The sequence below is a fragment of the Pongo abelii genome, chromosome 2, assembly GCF_028885655.2.
Source record: "Pongo abelii isolate AG06213 chromosome 2, NHGRI_mPonAbe1-v2.0_pri, whole genome shotgun sequence".
NCBI lineage: Eukaryota > Metazoa > Chordata > Mammalia > Primates > Hominidae > Pongo > Pongo abelii.
The window spans coordinates 36392557-36417090 of NC_085928.1; the positions used below are offsets into that span (position 1 = coordinate 36392557).

The window sequence follows — 24534 nt, forward strand, 5'->3', positions numbered from 1 at the left end:
AACCATTAAAAGCATGATTTTATGATTTATAGACTCAGTGACTGAATTAATATCACACTTCTGACAGGTACCAGCTGTGATTTAAGGTGATTACTGAACCCCTCTGAGCCCCAGCTCCCTCATCTGTAAAATAAATAATGAGCCCTGATCATAGAGATGTCATAAGAATTAAATGAGGAAATGTATATAAAGTACTACGTATACAAAGTACACAGTGCCTAGCATATAGTAGGCCTACAAAAAAAATAGCTACTAAGTGTGTGTGTGTGTGTGTGTGTAAAACTGTGTATTTTTAGATAGCTGTTATATCTCATGACAAAGAAAGATGAGAAGCATTCTGGTTTTGGTTTTGGACTTATTAAAGGTGATATTATGTAAAATATTTTATGTGTCAGAATCCCCCCAAAAAATTAGTCCAAATAACAGTGTACCATGACAAAGTTATCCTGTGTTCTGGGTTAATGGCTTTTCAAACTCATTTGGAGTCTGTTTAGGTAAAATACTGTGCAAGTTTCTATATACCAAAGAAAAATTGCACGACATAGAGCTAAACAGGCAAGAAAGACTCTATTCAATACTTATTGCCATAGGAGTCAAGTCTATTGCAATAGGGGAGAATGATTAAACTTGAAAACAAAAAGAGGGAGAATTTTTAAGCACTGGAGCGAGCAAATAGAAAAGTACTAGAGGACATTAGCGCTGGCCAGTGGGAGTAGGCCATCTGTGTTTGCTAGTTGGTGCTTGTTCACGTATTAAAGCTAGGCTCCTATGGTCCCACAGAGACTGGGAAATAGTGGAGCTGTCTTTCCTGATAATTACATTGCAAAGTGATGGCTCCCAGGTCCTTGTGAAAGACATTCCCGGGTTATAAAACTTGCAAGAGGTTGGGAGAAGATTGACCTCTCAGAGGGCCAAAGAATTTACAATTGCAAGCTTTCTACAGTAAATATTCTTCCTTCTGAACTACAGTTCTATGAAAAATGGGGGAAAAAAAGAAAGAAAAAGTGAAGTACATGCTCTAAGAAAAAGAGAGCTCAAGGGCCTATACTCAGGAAGAAGCCTGTCTAAAATTTAGTCAAGCTGAGGGGAACTTTAAGACAATCTTGATCATATACCCAGCTTGGCAGGGTCTGCCTTCATGTATCAGTGAGGAGATTGCCATCTAAAGCATGTCTTCTCTGGAAGCACCTGTATAAAAGTAGTTGCCTACCTCCATTTGCAATAATCTGACTTTCATGGGTCTGGACATTCCCCCCATTTGAGTCATTCTCCTGTGTTAGACAACAAAGGTGAGTGCACAGTTTGTAGGAGACCATAGTTAATTACATTGGTGTGATCTGGGGGCAGTAATGAAGGACCTACCTGCATCTCTTATTAGCCTTTCTGTCAGGAAAAGACCTCAGCAAAATTTTGATGTAGACAAAGGCTTTCCAATCTTTCCTTCCTTTTCAGCTCTTCTTGTTTCAGACAATGTATGCCCTCAGCCTCTCCCCTCTCCTTTTGTTTTCTCCCAGAAACTAGCTTCTGAATCTTATACTAAAATGGAACAAACTGGCTAATAGCCTAAAATAAGCCAAAATGTTTGTATATTACTAAAATCTTAAACTTGGCGAAATCTTTTGTTTGGGCCAGCAGTGAGTTAAAATGTTACAGGACCTCGCCCCCCCGAAACTGCCCTCTTCTAGCAAACAGTTGTCACATTGAAAGACAGGACAGGAAAGCAACAAGGGGGACCCCAACCTGCCAAGGACAAACCTGGATAGCTGGGGAATGGCCCCATGCCACAGCAGAGAAAGCAGGCACTAAGGTGAATGCCTGGAAATGAGGGATGACAGAAATTCTGGAGGCCCTTGAAGAAGGATTCTAAAAGAATATGTCTAACCAAAGCTGGGAAATGAAGATCAGTGTCTTCTCCCTGTAACTTTTGTCTCGAATGAGTTCTAGAGATAAAGAATATGAGACCCTAAAAAAGACCCTTCTGTTCAACTTTACCCCTCAAGTACTGTCTCTGGCCTTTCCTTCTGGTCTCAAAGCTCTTTTAGGAGATGGAGTTCCCCATACAGTCCAAATAACATGTCAATTGCTTCTATATCACTACTCCTTTCAAAAATTCATTTTAATATATATAGCCAAGGTACAGTTATATGAGTTAATATATGTAAGACAGGAAAAGGGTTGCTGGTATATAATAAGTGCTATATGCATATTAGCTATGATTTTTATCATTATTATGCCACAGCCCTGATTGTGAGGGATACTTGTCAAAGCCAGAGTAGAAAGGTATCCCGGTTACAGCTGCTAGGTTAGCACCATAAAACAACGGAACCCAGTACATATCCATAAAGGAAGATGCAATCATCCTGTTCTTTATAATGACTTAAGATAGCAGGATGGATAATATCTTTCCAGAGACAGACTTCCCCAAGGATGCCAGTCTTGCTGCCTTGTATCAGTCAACTGAACCTATTCTTATTTGGGGTTACCTCTGCCCAGCACCACAGATACATGTAGGATCTGAATGTGGAAGATCTCCAGCTCTGGTAATATTCCTCTGAGATATTTCTTGTAAGAAATTCATCTGTAAAGCAAATATAAGGGCAAGTCCTGTGATACTTGAAGGATCGTCTCTCTTGACTCCTGTCAGCGTCCTTCAAAGTGACCAGCTAGATTGATGTCATAACACCCAGTCCCAGCAACAGCAGTTCTGCTTCCGGGGGAAGGCCAACTTCCAAAAATCACAATAGAACCGTTGATGTAGGGTAATTTAGTGCTAAACGGACCCAGCAGGGTGGGGTTTTTTTTCTTAAAAGGGAAGAGTGCAGTAAAGATAGTTTGGTTTGGGGCCTGACCTAAATCTTTCACTTCCTCTTACAGGAGAGAAGCAGATGTTAACTACAGGGTTGGGGAGGGAATGGGGAAGATGAAGGGAACAAAATAAAACTGTGGTTCAAATTATTGTTAACACGTCAGTCTGATGCTCATTCTCTCATGTAAGCATTAGAAATTCAACACAGAGAGCATCTTCATTTTTGTTCATAAATTATTTATGCCTACTTCACCTTTTCTTTAAAGGCACAAATAAAATAAAAGTGAAGCCAGCAAAAGACAAGCCATCTTTTCAACACATGGTGCTGCAATCGTTAGATATCCAGAAGGACAAGGATGAATTCAAACCCTTATCTCACATCATACACAAAAAATTAATTCAAAACGAATCAAAATTCATTGGAATTTATCAAAATTTTTTAAGTTTTGCACTTCAAAAGATACCACTAACAAAATAAAAAGGTAAGTCACATACGGGAGAAAAATATTTGTAAGTCATGTATCTGGTAATGGACTTGTATCCAGAATATATAAAGAACTCTTACAATTTAATAGTAAAAAGAAAACTCAATTTTTAAAGTGGGCAAAACATTTGAATAAACATTTTACCAAAGAAGATATCTGAATGGCCAATAAGCACAAGAAAAGATGTTAACATCATTTGTTACTAAAGAAATGCAAATTCTTTTTTTGTCTTTTTTTTTGAGACAGGGTCTTACTCAGTCACCCAGGCTGGAGTGCAGTGACACTATCATGGCTCACTCCAGCCTCAACTGGAGTCAAGCGATCCTGCCACCTCAGCCTCCTGAGAAGCTGGAACCACAGGTGTGTGCCAATATGCCTGGCTAATTTTTGTATTTTTTGTAGAGACAGGGTTTCACCACGTTGCCCAGGCTGGTCTCAAGCTCCTGAGCTCAAATGATCTGCCTGCCTCAGCCTCCCAAGATGCTAAGATTACATGCATGAGCTACTGTACCCAGCTGGCAAATGCAAGTTAAAGCCAAAGTGAGATACCACTGCACACCCATTAAAATGACTATAATCCAAAAGGCAGGCAATAGCAAGTGTTGGTACAGACAAAGAGAAACTGGAACCTTCATACATCGTTGCAGGATATGTAAAATGGTACAGCTACTTTGGAAAACAGTTTAAAAGTTAAACATAAATTAACCATAAGATCCAGCAATTCTTCTTCTAGGTATCTACTCAAGAGAAATAAAAATGTGCATCCACACAAAAACTTGTATGTGAATGCTCATAGAAGATTACTCACAATAGCTGATATGGTTTGGCTCTGTGTCCCTTCTCAAATCTCATGTCAAATTGTAATCCCGTAGGTCAGGAGAGGGACCTGGTGGGAGGTAATTGGATCATGGGAGCAGATTTTCTCCATGCTGTTCTCATGATAGTGAGTGAGTTCTCATGAGAGTTGATGGTTTAAAAGTGTGGCACTCCCCACCTTCACTTTCTCCTGCCACCATGTAAGACGTGCCTTACTTCCCTTTTGCCTTTGGCCATGACTGTAAGTTTCCTGAGGCCTCCCCAGCCATGTGGTACTGTGAGTCAATTAAACCTCTTTTCTTTATAAATTACCCAGTCTCAGGTGGTTATTTTTAGCAGTGTGAAAATGGACTAATACAATAGCCAAAACCTGAAAAAAATCCAAATGTCCATCAACTGGTGAATGGATAAACAAAATGTGGTATATCCATACAAGGGAATATTATTCAGCAACAAAAAGGAATGAAGTACAGATAACCCCTGGTTTACAAGTTTTGACTTTACAATTGGTTTATCACAGTATTAAATGCATTTTCCATTTAAAATATTTTTGACTTATAATGAGTTTATCAAAATGTAACCCCATCATAAATCAAGGAACACCTATACTGAAGGACAAGGATGAATTCAAACACTTATCTCACATCATACACAAAAAAAAATTCAAAATGAATCAAAATTCATTGGAATTTATCAAAATTTTTAAGTTTTGCACTTCAAAAGATACCATGTAAATGATACTTGCTATTACATAGATTTTCCTTGAAATTGTTATGCTCAGCAGTGGAAGCCAGCCACAAATGGTTTGACTCTGGTATGATTTTGTTTACATGAAATGACCAGATTAGGCAAATCTATAGAGACAGAAAGTAGCAGATTAATGGTTGCCTGGGGCTGGGAAAAGGGGTCTTTTCAGGATGATGAAAATATTCTAAAATTGGGTTGTGATGATAGCAGCACAACTCTGTAAATTTATTTAAAATTATGGAATTGTACAGTTCAAATGGCAGATTTTTAAGGTGTGTAAATTATACCTCAATAAAGCTATTAAAAAGAATACATATATCAAATAAAAAGCAAAGTCAGCAAATACTAACATCGAACAAAATTAGATTTGAAAGAATGCTTGAATTTAAAACTAATTTTCTGACAGTCAAGGCAAAAGACAAAGACATTCATGAGGCTATATAACATTATTTATGTTTAAAAAAATTAAAAAGAAAGAAAGAAAAAAGCATTCCTGTAATCCCAGCTACTTAGGAGGCTGAGGCAGTAGGACAATTTGAGCTCAGGAATCCAAGACCAGGATAATTTGAGCTCAGGAATTTGAGACAAGCCTAGGCAACATAGTGAGTCTCCATCTCAATTTTTTTTTAAAAAAAAGGCTAAATGTTTATGTTCTCACTCATAAGTGGGAGCCAAGCCATGAGGATGCAAAGGCATAAGAATGACACAGTGGACTTTGGGGACTCAGAGGTAAGAGTGGGAAGGGGGTAGGGGATAAAAGACTACAAGTTTAGTGTATACTGCTCTGGAGATGGGTATACCAAAATCTCACAAATCACCACTAAAGAACTTACTGATGTAACCAAATATCACCTGATCCCCAAAAATCTATGGAAATAAAAATTTAAAAAAAAAAAAGCTTAATTTTTATCTTTGGTTGGGTGCAGTGGCTCATGTCTGTAATCACAGCACTTTGGGAGGCTGAGGAGGGCAGATTGCCTGAGCTCAGGAGTTTGAGACAAGCCTGGGCAACAAGGCAAAACCCCGTCTCTACAAAAAATACAAAAATTATCTGGGCATGGTGGCATGCGCCTGTGGTCCCAGCTACTTGGGGGCTGAGACAAGAGGGTTGCTTGGGCCCAGGTGGTTGAGGCTGCAGTGAGCTCTGTTCATGCCACTTCACTCTGGCTTATGTGAAAAAGTGAGACCCTGTCTCAAAAAAAATTAAAATAAAAATTAAAAAACAAATGTTTTCTTTATTTGTTTCCTGCTGCTATAACAGAATACCACAGACTGGGTAATTTATAAAGAACAGAAGTTTATTTAGCTGATGGTTCTGAAGGCTGGTAAGTCCAAGAACATGGTGTCTGGTAAGGGTCATCTCATGGTGAAAGGGAAGAAGACAGAAGTAATTACGTGAGACAGAGAGGCATCAAATGCTGGACTCACTTTATAACAACCTGCTTTGTGATAACTAACTCTCTCTTTTAATAATGACATTAATCCATTGGTTGGAGCCCTCTCATTAAGCCCTACCTCCCTCTCAACACTGTTGCATTGGGTATTAAGTTTCCAACACATGAACTTTTGAGGGAAACTTCAAACTATAGCAACTTTTTTCAGAAACAACTTTTTCTCTGCTTCTGACTTCTACCCAATAAAGAAAAAAAAATCCCAAGTGTTCCAAATATTAGAGAGAGCCTCTGTAAAATTTGAGGGCATGTTGTTAGGTCTTAATTTGGGCACAGAATTTTCTGTGGAGCCAGAGCAATAATACACTGCAGAACTGAGTTTAGGGTATAGCAACTCAATACCAGGAAGAAGCTCAGAGAAGCTAAAGAATGAGTGTTTAGCATGTCTTTTTGGCTGTATTTCTCACATATCATTTTTCCCGTATGAGCTTTAACAAGTTTTCCATAGAAGACAATCCAAAACTATGTTTACTAATGATTTCATAATGTTCATACCTGATTGAAAGGAAAGTATTGGGCTGAAACACCTGACATGTAGACAGTTAAGGAAAGTAGAGTCCAGTTTATGCTCTTGCCCAGGAGTATGGCCTTAAACATAGAGTAGGCTAAGAAAATCTACAGGTAAATAAGACTTTTCTCTACAAAGCAACTTTGGATATGTCTCCAAGACACTAACAAGTATGGTGAAGCTCTAAATTTCTACACCTACAGCACATAAGAGATACACCTGGCCTGAAGGATTTTTAGGATAGAAGTTAGTTTCCATCTGTACCTGCCAGTTAAGAACTTCCATGTGGATCCTGTGGAGCTATTAATTTGAAGCAGAATTGAATCTCCATGGCTCCGATGGGTGACGTTGGTCCCAAAATACACAGCACCACCCCTGAAATATAACTATACTTATCTATCTGTTTAATAAAGCTCTATTAAACAAGAGTACATTCTAAAAATGGCGTACTTGACACCAAGCTGTTTCTCCTGATAGAAACCAACCATTCAGTGAAGGACCATGTCATCAGCAAAGAAAATAATAGATACCTTCCTGTTTCCTATGGCAAAAGACATAGCATCCGCTTTATCTAAAAATGCTGACCCAAATATTATGAGTTAAAAATAAAGAACTGAGTACAGCCACATTTAATGCTACTTAAAATTGGAATTTACCATGAAGAGCCACTGTATTTTACAGCAGGGACTGTGGCGGAGTCACTGGAGAAAAATAAAAAGCCTTGGACTTAATAAGACCCTACAATATTGCTCTAAATACTTACTGCAAAAATCTTAAAATGTTTTTAATCTCAACAACAAAAAACCTGACTTTAAAAATAAGCAAATGACTTGAATAGACATTTCTTCAAAGAAGATATACTAATAGCCAATAAGCACATGAAAAGAAGTTTAATATCACTAAGCATCAGACAAATGTTCATCAAAACCCCAAGATGCTGCCCATTAGGATGGCTACTATCAAAAAATAGAAAAGTGTTGGTGTGGCTGTGAAGAAATTGAAACCCTTGTGTACTGCTGGTAGGAATGTAAAATAGTGCAACCCTATAGAAAACAGTATGGCAGTTCCTTAAAAAATTAAAAAGTGTTAGGCCAGGCGTGGTGGCTCATGCCTGTAATCCCAGCACTTTGGGAGGCCGAGGTGGGTGGATCACGAGGTCAGGAGATCAAGACCATCCTGGCTAACACGGTGAAACCCCATCACTACTAAAAATACAAAAAATTAGCCGGGTGTGGTGGCCAGCACCTGCAGTCCCAGCCACTTGGGAGGCTGAGGCTGGAGAACAGCGTGAACCCGGGAGGCGGAGCTTGCAGTGAGCCACGATAGTGTCACTGCACTCCAGCCTGGGCGACAGAGCGAGACTCTGTCTCAAAAAAAAAAAAAATTAAAAAATATTACCATATGATCCAGCAATTCCAGCTCTGGGTAGACACCCAAAAGAATTGAAAGCAGAAACTCATACAGATACTTATACATCCATGTTCACAGCAGCATTATTCATAATAGCCAAAAGGTAGGAAGCAACCCAAGTGTTCATCAACAGATGAATGGATAAACAAAATATGGCATATACATCCAGTGGAACATTATTCAGCCTTAAAAAGGAAGAAGATTCTGACACATGCTACAACATGGAAGAACCTTAAGGACATTATGCTAAGTGAAATCATCCAGTCACAAAAAGAGAAATACTGTATAATTCCACTCACATATGGCACCAAGAATCATCAAATTAATACAGACAGAAAGTACATTGTGGCTGCCAGGAGCTAGGGGGAGGGAGAAATTGGGAGTTGTCTAATGGATGCAAAGTTTCAATTTTACAGATGAAAAGAATTCTGGAGATTGGTTGCACACACACACACAAAGTGTGCTACTTATGTATTCATATAAGGAAAAAAGTGAATATACTTAACACTTCTGAACTGTACACTGAAAAGTGGTTAAGATGGTAAATTTTATGTGCATTTTACCAAACTTAAAGATTTTTTAGTGTTCTCAATTTCTCCATTAGATGAATCATCATGCCAACCAGAAACTGCAGAACTGAGTCCAAAGACTGCCTGATTCTAGCAGGATGTTAAACCAAGTAAGCCAGACCTGTGGCTCATTGAAAGGAAAATCGATATGAAGTTGCCCTTTGGTAGCTGTTGCATACTATATTTTGAATTCATCTTTGATAGTCTTCATCAAGTGAAGAACAGAAACAGCAAGATGAAGATGAAAGATCACTGGCCCAGAAACCCGGCCCTTCATTATTTATTTATACTCATCATTGAATTTGGTCTTTTATTTTTGTGAAGGCTAGAAATGTTTTGAATGGTATATAATGACTTCAAACACATTTTATTTACCAGCAAGTCTTGTGGAACGAAAAGAGCCCTCTGATTACCTGTCAATAGTGATACATTATCAGACTTTCAGCATTCATAACAAAAGGCAAAGACACTTAAGGACAGCAGCAGTGGTGGCCAATCAAAGGCAGAGATTCTGACACAATGGAAGGAAAGAAGGAGCAATGAACAGACAAAAAACAGAAGGGCTCTGCAGTCTGCAGGAGGCAGGGGAATGCATGAGAGTGGAGGTAAGGAGTGAAGTGAGATGAAGAAAGCCACACAGAGGGAACCAACTGTCTCCCATACTGCCCGCACCTCAGTTCCCAGCAGACATAGCACCTGTCCCCTCTTCTGTGTGTCAGGAGGGAGTGAGAAATGAGGGTGTGCTCAGCTGTGGCCTCACTCTATGTTAATGGTTCCAGAGGCCTCAGAGGGCAATGGCTTTACTAAGGAACCCTGCAACCGATCTTACCTCCACTTCACAGTGAATTAGAGGCCATGAGGCAAACAGGTCCTCACATTCCTACCCATGCCCCTGCCTAAACATTTTGCATCCATACCAGTGACTCCTTCTTCCTCTCTGTTACAATGACAGTGAAGTCTCTTCTTTCTTCCTCTCCAAGGCTACTACTTCCATTCCTATACATTTTCAGGAGCCATGTTACTCCCTCTAGCCTCCTATATTTTCATCCATTCCATCCCCTTAGCATATACATATATTATATATGTTATATACACATACACGTTATACATATATTACACATATATGTATACGTATACATATATTACACATATATGTATACACTCAGATCTAACCTATTATTGAATAAATACAAAATAAAAAAATTAAAATTCCTGAATCCTGTATCTGTTTTGTTAAAGCTTATGGGAGGCTATTGTTTTGGGCTAGCCTCCTGCACTAGGCCCTGGCAGGCCAGACAAAACCAGAATGAAGTCACTTGTGCTAAGTGCCACATAATCAAAGTGAACTTTGAAATGAGCTCATTTTCTAAAAATTAGGAGATTCCAGTCAACCTGAGTCAGTGTAATAAGGAAGTCCCCTCTGTTTTAACCCTATAAGGAAAGTCACTTTGAAACAACCAATCTATTTTTTGTTGTTCATTTCCACTTTCTTCAGCCGTTTTCTGCCTATAAAGCCAACCTCCTCTGCTCAGCAAATTGGAACCCTCAGAATGAGGTGTTGCTGATTCTAGAATTGCAAATAAAGCCAATTCAATTTTTAAACTAAATTTATTATAATTTTGTCTTTTGACATCCTTTAAGACTTTCTGTTGCTTCTCAGCTAGAATTCTAAAATTACTTTTTTTTTCTTTTTTTGAGACAAAGTCTCTCTCTGTCACCCAGGCTGGAGTGCAGTGGCACGATCTCGGCTCATTGCAACCTCCGCCTCCTGGGTTCAAGTGATTCTCCTGCCTCAACCTCCTGAGTAGCTGGGATTACAGGCAGGCACCACCACGCCTAATTTTTGTATTTTTAGTAGAGATGGGGTGTCACCACAATGGTCAGGCTGGTCTTGAACTCCTGACCTTGTGATTCGACCGCCTCAGCCTCCCAAAGTGCTGGGATTACAGGCGTGAGCCACTGCACCTGGCCAGAATTCTGAAAATTTTAGTCCACACTTATCTCTGTTTCCTTATCTCCTCAGCCAAGTGAAATCTCACTGTAACTGATCTCACCAAGGTCACCAATAATCCACCGGTTGTACAACATGGAGACATTTTAAGTTATTGCATTGTAGGACCAGACCACTTTGACCAGGCCATGCTCCTTAAAAATGTCTTCTTCCTCCTTTGCTGTCCTTGACTCTGTTCTCTCTTGGTTTTCCTCCTTCCTCAGACTCCAGCAGCTATCATCAGTTCCTCTCCCTGAGGGCCCATATCATCTCTAGCCACAAAATGTAGCAATGTGGCACAATGTTAAAACTGAGTAAACCCCCGGGCACGGTGGCTCACGCCTGTAATCCCAGCTCTTTGGGAGGCCGAGGTGGGCAGATCACCTGAGGTCAGGAGTTTGAAACCAGCCTGGCCAACATGGTGAAACCCTGTCTCTACTAAAAATAAAAAATTAGCCAGGTGTGGTGGCATGCGCCTGTAGTCCCAGCTACTCAGGAGGCTGAGGCAGGAGAATCGCTTGAACCTGAAACACAGTGGTTGCAGTGAGCTGAGATTACGCCATTGCACTCCAGCCTGGGCAACAGAGTAAGATTCTGTCTCAAAAGAAAAAAAAAAAAAAAAAAAAACTCAGAAAACCTCTAGCAAGACTTTCATAGACTGGTTTATTCAATGCAGTGGTGCTGAACCCTAACTGCCCGTTAAGTTCACTGAGAACTTTTACAGGAATATAAATACCCCACTTGGTAGTATTTCTGATTTAACTGGCCTTTGGTAAGCCCCAGATAACAGTATTTTCTGAAAGCTTCTCAGTTGGGTGTTAGTGCTCACCAATAACCTTGTCACTCCATGCTGGGACTATAAGGACAGGAAATTTGCAAAATGCATAATTATCATTTTTAGAACTTAACCCTTTAGTTGGATTTTAGGATTCTGAGACAGGGTTTTTTCTTATCTTTTTTATTTTGTCTTTTAGAGACAGAGCCTCACTCTGTGGCTCAGGCTGGAGTGCAGTGGTACAGTAATGGCTCACTGCAGACTCAAACTCCTGGGCTCAAGCAGTCGTCCCACCTCAGGTTTCCAAGATGCTAGGACTAAGGCATAATTTATGTTTTATAGAGACTGTCTCACTATGTAGTTCATACTGGTCTCAAACTCTCCTGGCCTCACGCAATGCTCCCACCTCGGCCTTGCAAAGTGCTGGGATTACAGACATGAGCCATCAAGCTCGAAGTTTTAAAGGTCTCCTTAAAGTTTACCTTAGAAGGTTGTTTAAAACTGGCTCATCTTTGGTCATGCCAGATCTGCAATTACCGCAGATTTCTCTCACCTTCACTCAGCCAGAAGCCCATAGAGACCAACCAAGTCATAAATTTTCTTGAATGAACACGTGGCCCTGTTGGCTGCAAACACTGGAAATTTTTGTCTTCTCCCTGCAGAGTTTGCCAGGATTCTTGGGAGTGCCTTCCAAGAACCAACAGGCCCTAACCCAGAGGCACTGGCCTTCCCTTCTGCTTCTGCCTTGAAGATACAGAGTCTGTTGTGTGCCTGCCTTGCTAGAGAAATTCTGCCTGTTACTGTTTATGAAGGAGGCATCTCTCACAGGGATGGCGTGACCAGAGAAACATATTCACACAGAGGCAGTTTGATTTGTTTCGTGTGTTTAATTATTTGACTGTGGTTGTGGTTTTTGGGGCTTTAGGGTGAAAGGGTGGGGAAGGAGTTGGCCAAAGGGGCCTAGAGGATAGGAGCAAAACAACCATAAAAAGCTGTGAGACCCAACCACACTAAGAAACAATTCCAACTGCCTGGCCCACCTTTTCCTCCCATCTTTCGCCATACACATCCACCCACCTACCCACTCATTCTAGAGAGGGAGGAAGAAAGGCCACAAAGAGAGACAATACTTCAAAACTCATCTTCAATTGCAACCAAACTGTTGTTGCTAAGTCACCTTATAACAAAGGGATGAAGTCCCAAAGATCTGACCCTTTAGTGATTGTGGAAGATTCTGGAAATCTCATGTTGCCAGGAGATAAGAAATTGGATATTCCCTCTCCACTAGGTTCTTCTCAGCAAAGCTGCAGAGTCTTACCAGGAAAAACAACAACAAAAAGAATTCCCTTCAAATTTCAAGTCAGGAAAACTCAGGCTTTAATCCGAAGCTCAGGATAGTATAGTGTAGAGTGCTCCAAATTGGGAATGACTTAAGAACTACATTTATGCTACTCTTAGTAAAGACCAGATTCTCCATATTTACATATTGGAAGAGCACGCTAAAGGGAAGGAGGGACAGAGCAACAGTTTGCAAAGGATAGCAAATGCAATCAATCAAAAAAGTGATGATGGCAAAACATGTGGCACTGGTCCTAGCTTTTGCTGCATTGGTTACTGTGCTTGTGATTTTAGTGTCATTGTTTGTTCCGCTACTCTACTACAAAGAAATGGTAAAAGTTATTTCATGTAGGAGAGTAGAATTCTGAGTGGTGGGTGACCATTATGAGAAGCAGATTTCAGTTCTGGCTGTCAGAGGGGCTGCTTGGAAAGGCAATGAGATGCCTATGCTATATATATTCATAGTCATCAGGGAAACCACTGCTTAGAATTGTAGGGGAAAATCAAGTCAGACGCACTGGTCTTCAAGATGCCTCTTGGACTAGAGAGTCAATGATTGCAGCAACAGATTACTGAAACTCTCTTTCTACCCCCAGTGATTAACAAATCTACTTCATCTGAATTTTGCTTCCTCATTCCTATTTAACCTTTTAAAATAAGTTCATGGCAAATTTTAAGAATCTTTTAAATACTCGGCACGGGGATAGGTTTCTAAATAATAGAGGAAAATTTACTGTGCTAGAGAGCAAAATGAGAAAGAAAGCTAAAGAAATAGAAAAGTAGGCTGGGTACAATGGTTCACACCTGTAATCCCAACACTTTGGGAGGCCGAGGTGAGAGGATCCCTTGAGGCCATGAGTTCAAGACTTGAGGACAGGTCTTGAACTCCTGTTGCCCTAGGCAACATAGTAAGACTCCATCTCTACAAAAAAAAATAATAAAAATTAGCCAGGGGTGGGGGCACACGCCTGCATTCCCAGCTACTCAGGAGGCTGAGGCAGGAGGACTGCTCGAGCCCAGGAGTTTGAGGTTACAGTGAGCTATGATTGAACCACTGCTCTCCAGCCTAGGCAACAGAGCAAGACCCTGTCACTAAAAAAAAAAAAAAAAAAAAAAAAAAATTACATTAAATTATATTTAAAAAAAGAAGAAATAGGAAAACAATTGAAAAATCAGAAAATTCCAGAACCGCTTGAAAATCTTCCTCTCTCCCTAATAAAGACCACAGGGCCTCCTTGTCTGTAAAGAACCATGACTGTCCCAGCATTCTGCCTGGCTACTCCCTTGCTTGACTCATTTTCACCTAAGGGTAGAGAGGACAAAATTACAGGGAGGTGTTTGTTGGGTTTCGGCCACACTTTTAAACTTACCTGGGTCACACTCTGTGGGCTTGGAGCCAACTGCCTCTCCTTGGTGATTAATGCAGCTCCACAGAAACCTTCTGTTCTCTGCTCCTCCTCCTACCTGGGGCAAGTACCAATGGTTTTCAGGCTAGAGATGAGAGGGAAGGCCAGTATGAAGAACACTTATCTGTGATTAAAAGGATGGCAAGAAAATGAAGACCTGGTAACTTGCTGTTAGTGGGATCACTATAAAGATCCCACTATCACTTTTATTCAAGGATCCCTTGAGTTAAGAATGCCCAGACCTGCAATATCATTCAGGACATAGGCATGGGCAAAGACTTCATATCTAAAACACCAAAAGCAATGGCAACACAAACCAAAATTGACAAATGGGATCTAATTAAACTAAAGAGCTTCTGCACAGCAAAAGAGACTATCATCAGAGTGAACAGGCAACCCACAGAATGGGAGAAAATTTTTGCAATCTACCCATCTGACAAAGGGCTAATATCCAGAATCTACAAAGAACTTAAACAAATTTACAAGAGAAAAACAACCCCATCAAAAAGTGGGCAAATGATATGAACAGACGCTTCTCAAAAGAAGACATTTATGCAGCCAACGGACATATGAAAAAATGCTCATCATCACTGGTCATCAGAGAAATGCAAATCAAAACCACAATGGGATACCATCTCATGCCAGTTAGCATGGCGATCATTAAAAAGTCAGGAAACAACAGGTGCTGGAGAGGATGTGGAGAAATAGGAACACATTTACACTGTTGGTGGGAGTGTAAATTAGTTCAACCATTGTGGAAGACAGGGTGGTGATTCCTTAGGGATCTATAACTAGAAATACCATTTGACCCAGCAATCCCATTACTGGGTATATACTCAAAGGATTATAAATCATGCTACTGTAAAGACACATGACACGTATGTTTGTTGTGGCACTATTCACAATAGCAAAGACTTGGAACCAACCCAAATGCCCATCAATGATAGATTGGATAAAGAAAATGTGGCACATATACACCATGGAATACTATGCAGCCATAAAAAAAGGATGCGTTCATATCCTTTGCAGGGACATGGATGAAGCTGGAAACCATTATTCTCAGCAAAATATCACAAGGACAGAAAACCAAACACCACATGTTCTCACTCATAAGTGGGAGTTGAGCAATGAGAACACATGGATACAGGGCAGGGAACATCACACACCAGGACCTGTTGGGGGGTAGGGGGCTGGGGGAGGGATAGCGTTAGGAGAAATACCTAATGTAAATGATGAGTTGATGGGTGCAGCAAACCAACATAGCACATGTATACCTATGTAACAAACCTGCACATTGTGCATATGTACCCTAGAACTTAAAGTATAATTAAAAAAAAAAAAAGAACGCCCAGACCTGGACAGCATTATAATGCAAACACCCTGATCAGGTCCCATGTGTTTTTCCTGGGGAAACAGGGACTTGAAATCTTGATCTTCCCAGGCTTCTGTGGACCACAACATCCTCCACACAGACTTCAGGTCTTTCTAAATTATGACCTGATCCTGGTTCTTCCTCGACTGAGTTATTTCTGGGGATTCTTCTCTCCTACATCCCAATTTCCTTCAAAGTCAATGAGGCCCTCCAAGATCTAGCCCTTGTTCTCTCTCTCTCCCATCTCATTTCCCATCATGCCAGGTGGCATGACTCTTGCAAATAAGTCAACACAAAATTCTGTTTCACATCTCTGTGCCTTTTGCACATATCTTTCCTCTTTCCTATGTTGGACTGACTACCTGACAAACCCATACTATCTGAAGGTGTGGTCAATCCTGGGATTTTCCTGAGTTAGACCCTGGGGCAATATGTAAATGAAGCCATGAGGAACAGGCAAGTTCTTGCTCATTTTTATATTGCCATGCGCAATCAACTCACATGTGTAATCAACTCCTCCAGATCTTATTTTTTGTAGGGAATGAACAAAGCAACGCTTCTCAGCCAATGTGGTTAGCCCTCTTTTGCCTAGAGGGAAGATGATGGAGGGAGACTTAAGAAGGTGCTTTTCCTTAATGCCATTGAGGAGGACAGTAAAGATTACTTTATTTTTTTTTATTTGAAAGGATTTTATTTTATTTTATTTTATTTAGTAAGTATTTATTGATCATTCTTGGGTGTTTCTCGGAGAGGGGGATATGGCAGGGTCATAGGATAATAGTAGAGAGACGGTCAGGAGATAAACACATAAACAAAGGTCTCTGGTTTTCCTAGGCAGAGGTCCCTGCGGCCTTCTGCAGTGTTTGTGTCCCTGGGTACTTGAGATTAGGGAGTGGTGATGACTCTTAAAGAGCATGCTGCCTTCAAGCATCTGTTTAACAAAGCACATCTTGCACCGCCCTTAATCCATTTAACCCTGAGTTGACACAGCACATGTTTCAGAGAGCACGTGGCTGGGGGAAAGGCCATAGATCAACAGCATCCCAAGGCAGAAAAATTTCTCCTAGTCAGAACAAAATGGAGTCTCCTATGCCTACCTCTTTCTACACAGACACAGCAACAATCTGATCTCTCCTTCCTTTCCCCACACTTCCCCACCTTCTTTTCAACAAAACCGCCATCGTCCTCATGGCCCGCTCCCGATGGTAGCTGTCTCTTCGGAGCTGTTGGGTACACCTCCCAGACAGGGCGGCGGGGCAGAGGCACTCCTCACCTCCCAGACGGGGCGGCCGGGCAGAGGCGCTCCTCACCTCCCAGACGGGGCGGCCGGGCAGAGGCGCTCCTCACCTCCCAGACGGGGCGGCCGGGCAGAGGCGCTCCTCACCTCCCAGACGGGGCGGCCGGGCAGAGGCGCTCCTCACCTCCCAGACGGGCGGCCGGGCAGAGGCGCTCCTCACCTCCCAGACGGGGCGGCCGGGCAGAGGCGCTCCTCACTTCCCAGACGGGGCGGCCGGGCAGAGACACTCCTCACTTCCTCCCAGACGGGGTGGCCGGGCAGAGACGCTCCTCACTTCCTCCCAGACGGGGTGGCAGCCAGGCAGAGGCGCTCCTCACTTCCCAGAGGGGGCGGCCAGGCAGAGGTGCTCCTCACTTCCCAGACAGGGTGGCGGCCGGGCAGAGGCGCTCCTCACCTCCCAGACGGGGCGGCCGGGCAGAGGCGCTCCTCACTTCCCAGACGGGGCGGCCGGGCAGAGGCGCTCCTCACTTCCCAGAGGGGGCGGCCGGGCAGAGGCGCTCCTCACTTCCCAGAGGGGGCGGCCGGGCAGAGGCGCTCCTCACCTCCCAGACGGGGCAGCCGAGCACAGGCGCTCCTCACTTTCCAGACGGGGCGGCCAGGTAGAGGCGCTCCTCACTTCCCAGACGGGGCGGCCAGGCAGAGGCGCTCCTCACTTCCTCCCAGAAGGGGTGGCAGCCGGGCAGAGGCGCTCCTCACCTCCCAGACGGGGCGACCGGGCAGAGGAGCTCCTCACATCCCAGACGATTGGTGGCCAGGCAGAGACGCTCCTCACTTCCTAGACGGGGTGGCGGCCGGGCAGAGGCTGTAATCTTAGCACTTTAGGAGGCCAAGGCAGGCAGCTGGGAGGTGGAGGTTGTAGCGAACCGAGATCACGCCACTGCACTCCAGCCTGAGCAACATTGAGCATTGAGTGAGCGAGACTCCGTCTGCAATCCCAGCACCTTGGGAGGCCGAGGCGGGCAGATCACTGGAGGCCAAGAGCTGGAGACCAGCCCCGTCAACACGGCGAAACCCCGTCTCCACCAAAAATAATACAAAAACCAGTCAGGCGTGGCGGCGCTCCTGCAATCCCAGGCACTCGGCAGGCAGAGGCAGGGGAATCACAGGAGCCCGAGGCAGGGAGGTTGCAGCGAGCCGAGATCACGGCAGTACAGTCCAGCTTTGGCAACAGAGGCAGACCGAAAAAAGAAGGAGAGGGAGACCGAAGAAAGGGGGGAGAGGCAGACCGAAGAAAGGGGAGAGGGAGAGGGGGAGGGGGAGGGAGCAAGATTACTTTCTTCTTTGAAGATTCTGGGTAGCAAAGGTCCACACTATTGAAGACCCTCATAGAGTGTGGGACATGGATCTGTTAGAGTTCTACACTAATTACCCCCTTCCTCTCCATCCTTCTTCCTACTTCTCTCCATCTCACGTCCACCATTTCCACCAAGTTTAGTGTTTTACAGTCACTGGAGTTGGATTAAAGATTTAGCAGAAAGTAATTGTTAAGTTAAATATTAATTGCTTCAACTGTTCCTACTAAGGTTACATATAGTTATTTGATATACTGGAGAAAATATATGTCCTGATCAGGCACACACTGCTGATATGTTTTCTTTGGAGTCATACGTAAAATGTTTTATATTACAAATTCTATCACTAATTGTTTCTCATATTTGTAGAGTGCATACTTTATACTTGAGCATATATTATTACATTTGATCCTTGTATCAGTTTAAAGCCTCATCAGAAATTCTGTCTACTCTGTCTGTTAAATCTCTCTCAGACCTGACTTATCCTCCCTTTTTCTTTTTGCCTCTGCCTTACCTTAGGCCTTGATCAATTCTCACCTGGATTTTTATATTAGCATCCTAAACAGCCAGCCAGACCAGCCGGCATCTTGTTTTTCTTTTTCCTCTGTCTCCGCTGCCTCCCTCAAAGTCCATTCTCCACTACTACATACCTTTCTAAATTACAGCCCAATCCTGTTACCTCTGTAGTTTAATTATTTTGGAGGTTCCCTTTCATCTACACAAAACCCAAAATCTTTTCCATGGTACACGAGGCTCTCCAAAATCTGTTCCTTGCCTGGCTCTAATCTTGTTTCTTACCCTCTAGGCCTCAAATTTTTAGAGTTGACTGAAGACATAATGCTTTCTTATACATTTATGCCTTTATATATCTTTCGTCTCTGGAATGCCCTTTTGATCTTTGCCTGCTTGGTGACACATACTCATCCTTTGACAGAGTAATCTAGTGTCTCCTGTTCTAGGAAACTGCCCCTCTCCCCTCTAGTCACAATTTAACCCTATACTTATTTCTGTAATGGTACTTATTGCACTGTTTTGAAATAATAACTTCATTATGTTACCGTCTCCCAGTAAGCTATGAACTCCATGAAAACAAAAAATTTGTAATATTTATCTTTATATGTTTATTGCTTGCACAGCTCATTGCAGTTAATCTATAAATCATTGTTAAGTAAGTGAATGAATGGAGGAAGAAGAAAGATGAATATAGGTCTGTTATTATTATTTCCATTTAACAGGAGAATAATCTGGGCTCAGGGAGATTTGGCCTCTTGCCCAAATTCCACCTCAAGCCCATGGCTCCTCACTTCAGATCTGGGCGTCTTTTCTTCAAACCATCTTCCTCCAGCCAGATGAACACAATAATAGTATACCTGAAATCTACTTGCACTCTGGATTATTCATCTCCTATCTCTGAAACAGGGAAATAAGATCAGGCCTAGGACTTACAAATCAAAATTTTGTGACCTATGACCTATATACAAGATAGATCAGTTGTCTATTGTTGCATAACAAACCACTCCAAAATTTAGTAGCTTAAAACAAAAATCACTTATTTTGCTCATAAATCTGTAGCTTGGACAGGACTCAGTGGGAACAGCTTATCTCAGCTCCATGGTTCCTCAGATGGGGCAGCTCATTGGGAGACTTAAGGATATACTTTCAAAATGGCTCCCTTATATGGCTGGTATACTGGTGCTGGCTATCAATTAGGACTTCAGTCAGGACTGTGGGCCAGATTCCCCTCCACACAGTCCTTTTTGCAGGCTACTTAAGCTTCCTTACAGCATGGTGGCTGGTCCCAAGTGCCTCAAGAGAAACAGACAGAAGCCATATTGCTTTTATGACTTAGCTTCAGGAGTAATGTAGCATCACTTCTGAATCCAGATTTGAGGGTAGGAAATATGGATCCTGCCTCTTTATGGGAAGATTTTCAAAGTCACTTTGTAAGAAGAGCTAGTGAACAAGCAATCTGCCATTATAGATCTCTCTAATGGTACGGAATCAAGAAAAAAAAAAGGAAAGAAATTTGAATATAGAGTATATATGCTGAACAAGTATTATCTTTAAAATATCCTTGAATACTACATTCATTACTCAAAATGTCTTGGGGGGTCCCCTCTGAAATTGTCTTCAGAGCTTGGCATGGTGGCTCATGCTTATAATTTCAGCACTTTGGGAAGCCAAGGCAGGTGGATCACTTGAGCCCAGGAGTTCAAGACCAGCCTGGGCAACATAGTGAGAACTTGTCTCTATTAAAAAAAAAAAAGAAATTGTCTTCAGGATCAATGCTAAAAACATTGAACACTTACTATGTACTAATATAAGTCACTGCTAAAGGCTAGTCATACAAAACTGAAGGCACTTAAACCAAAAACTTAGTAGTTCTAGTAGCTATACTAAAAGATAGAAGTCAACACAAAGTACTATTGGAGCTCAGAGAGATTAACTTACAATTTGGAAAATAGGGAAACTGTCATTATATAGATCTCTAAAGATAAGTAGGAATTCAGCAGGAATGATGAAGCCCACATTAAAACTTCTGCAAAAAGGGGGTAATAAATATAAATCAATGGGAATAAGGAAAGGCTATTCCATAAGGAACAACGTGGGCAAAGACATCAAGTTGGTACGTACTGAAAGTCAAGTAGTTCAATGTAAGTAACCAGAGTTAATGGCACTATCATAGGAAGTAAGTCTGTAAAGTTAGGTTGAGCTCAATTAGGGAAGGTCTTGATACTTTTATGCTGCAAAGAAGAGGACTTGGAATCAAAAAACTTCATCCCCAGAGTTCAGATTTTAAAAATGGACTGTGGCAGCTCTTTATAAAAGAGATTAGAGCAACAAGAAATGGGAACTCCTCAGGTAGGATTGCTCAGGCCCTCTGCTCATGTTCTACCACTATTTATGTTACTCAGACTGCTCGTCTACTTCACTTGGTTTCAAATGACGTTAAGCTGTTCTCAAAAAACCAAACCTACTCTAAGGAGCAAAACTTACTACCCTGGAAGGTTTTAAAAAACAAAACATTCAGCCGGGCACGGTGGCTCACGCCTGTAATCCCAACACTTTGGGAGGCCGAAGGGGGTGGATCACGAGGTCAGGAGATCGAGACCATCCTGGCTAACACAGTGAAACCCCATCTCTACTAAAAATACAAAAAATTAGCCAGGCATGGTGGCAGGCGCCTGTAGTCTCAGCTACTCGGGAGGCTGAGGCAGGGGAACGGCATGAACCTGGGAGGCGGAGCTTGCAGTGAGCCAAGATCGCACCACTGCACTCCAGCCTGGGCCACAAAGCGAGACTCCGTCTAAAAAAAAAAAAAAACGAAACAAAACAAACAAACAAATAAAACATTCCCAAAAAGTGAAATCCCCAAAGCTGGAAAATCAGAATGTAGAAATATGCTTTCATGTGGAGAGGGGTAGGCTACATTTGGATATATAAGTTCAGGTGTGTTTGTCAAACAGTCATATTACTTTAGAATCGATAGTGGGTACGTATAAAGTGCGTATGAATCTGTGTGTGTACAGATATCAACGTACCAAGAAGAAATAAAAGAGTATGAAGACACTGCGTTAAGTGCTGCAGCTTTTGGAGTTCTTCCCTGGTAACCATGGCCTCTCACACTTCAGATAAAAGAATATCTGTCATTTGCCAGGCACAGTTACTCACGCCTGGTATCCCAGCACTTTGGGAGGCCAAGGTAGGAGGATTGCTTGAGCCCAGGAGTACAAGCCAGCCCGGGCAACATAGCAAGACCTCCTCTCTACAAACAAAAAAATTAGCTGGGCGTGGTAGTGCATACCCGTAGCCTTGGCTCTTCAGGAGGCTGAGATGGGAGGATCACTTGAGCCTGAACCCAGGATGTCAAGGCTGCAGTGAACAGTGATCATGCCACTGCACTCCAGCCTGGGTGACAAAGTGACACCCTGTCTCAAATAAAAGAGATGGGGTGTCTGTCATTCAACCACCAACCAAAACCAGAGTAACGACTTAACTTTCAAAATAATCATCAAGCACCACAGGGTCTGCCTGCTCCTTTGTTGCCTCCTCAGCTCAATTCTACTAATATAAAGGATGAGTTTCAATTGTAGCAAATTATGCAGAAGAGAAGTAAAGATTTTATAAATGGAGTAGCATTTTAGTTAACATTATTCACGTCTGGGCTTCTGTGACAAAAAATACATATATATTTACCAATCTTTCAGGGACATTGTGAGATTTAAATCATTTATGTGGTACCATAAGTTTCAACCAAAGTGTTCAATGTGCTTTCTCTACAATTAAGTCAGCTGTATAAAACTATAGCTCATACTCTACATAGCACTTTATTACATAAAATTTGTCTCAAGCAAATGTATTATATAAAATTTTATCCAAGCAAAAGTATATAACCACAACAGGGAACTGGCAGAATCATCTTTGTTTTTTCAACCATTTTTTTTTTCACTAGTTGCTGAGCAAGGTTCTAGAATAGCCCTTTGGGGAATCTCACTAGCAAGATTGTAAGCCCATGTGGATTATGAACTCATAATTATTCAAATCATGTTTTGTTTTGGTAACTTAAACGTTCTCTTTTTGTATGAAATAATATATTTCCTTCTCCTTTTTTTGATACTCAGCAGTTTCTTAACAACCAAGACAATTTCCCTTTTCTGGTCATCCAAATATAGTCATATATACAACAACATTGGAGTCTCTACAAAGTACTGCCCTACATAAAGCAATACCTAGAATCATAATTTTTAAATGCAGATTAAAATATCCACTGGTCAATACAAGATTTTTCTCTGCAAAGGAGACAATGTTGTATGATAGATAAAGCAGATGCATAATAAAAGGTAAGATGAACCGTGCCATGACCTGATGATATTTGCTTTGCCACCTCTCCCGACCTCAACCTTTTCCTTCTCAGAAGTGAGATAACCTACCACACAGGGTTAATAGGAGGAGAAAATCAAATCTTGCCTATGAAATCAGTTTGTAAAGCAAGGAGGTTTATATAAGTTACATTGTTATCATGATGGTGTAAAGTTACCAACTCTGGATACCCTTCCATTAAAATATGCATACGGTGGGAAGTTGGGATTTGGGGAGAACAAAGGAGGCACTGGACAAGTTATGGAAAGGATTCGAGGGCAGGGGAGGAAAGGTTAAAGTTAGGCTTGAGAAAAGAGTGCTAGGGAGACAATAATATGGACCTATGCAGAGTCATGTGAAAAAAACAAAAGAAGTAAAAATGTACTTTTACTAAAAATTATTTTGCGTAAAACACAACAATTTGTGTCTGCATATTTTAAAGAACTTATCTTTTTGAGAATGTTTGCCAGAGATGCAAACCTTGTCATTAGAGTTTGGCCTGTTGAAGACAGTGTCCAATAAGGTTTTGTTTGCCCACACATGCTTTTGTCAGAGTGCCAACAGGACACTCCCTATAAAGAGAGTGGCTCTGGTTGCTGTCTTTCAACGGGCTCACCTTTAACTGCCTGTCTAAATTACATTTGTTTTTCCTTCTCAGCATTCTCTGTTTAATCTAGTCTCATGGGTGTCCTACTTTGAAAGGTTGCAATCAGTGACAGAGAGTAATTTTAATATTATCATAAAAATGTTATTTACCCAAGCAAAGTAAATAACTTATTGTCTTTATTGTATACCAGATATTTTACATATATATTATTATTCAATTCAATTCATGCAAGTTATCAGTGATAACATTTCACAGGTGAGAACACAAAGGCTTGACAGATTGAATTACATACTTAAAGTCAAACAACTAGGAAATTTTTACTGCTGTGTCTGGCTTCAATGCCAATACTGTTTCTCAGACAAAAGAGACTGTGTCAGGACTTCTACCCAAGTGATTGTTGGCAAAACAAAAAAACAAACAAAACTTGAGTCGAACTCTGATGTCGGTGATGGTAAGTGTTGGAGTATTGCACTCCAGAGAGACAAAGGGCGGATCAAAGGTCCTTGCCCACCCCCTGTAAATTTTAGTGACTTAGTAGAGAAGTGTAGCATTGGCTTATACTGTCTATCAGTATGAAACCAGGCAAAGACTTGAAAGAGAAAGACAAAAGTGATTTCAGGAGGTTGAACCCAAGACCTCTAAAGTTCCAGCTGGGCATGGTGGCTAATGCCTGTAATCCCAACACTTTGGGAGGCTGAGGCAGGCAGATCACTTGAGGCCAGGAGTTTGAGACCAGCCTGGTCAATATGGTAAAGCCCTATCTCTGCTAAAAATACAAAAATTACCTGGGCGTGGTGGCCGTGTA

At 41.7% G+C, this 24534-nt stretch overlaps 1 long non-coding RNA gene across 1 annotated transcript; it reads left to right on the plus strand.

Moving 5' to 3' along the window:
- Positions 1-2105: 2105 nt before the first annotated feature.
- On the plus strand, positions 2106-12793 carry LOC129058490 (uncharacterized). The gene is made up of 5 exons (XR_008523622.2): positions 2106-2540; positions 3073-3288; positions 3538-3651; positions 5492-5583; positions 12220-12793. It is a non-coding gene; the product is annotated as an uncharacterized LOC129058490 (long non-coding RNA).
- The last annotated feature ends 11741 nt before the right edge of the window (positions 12794-24534 follow it).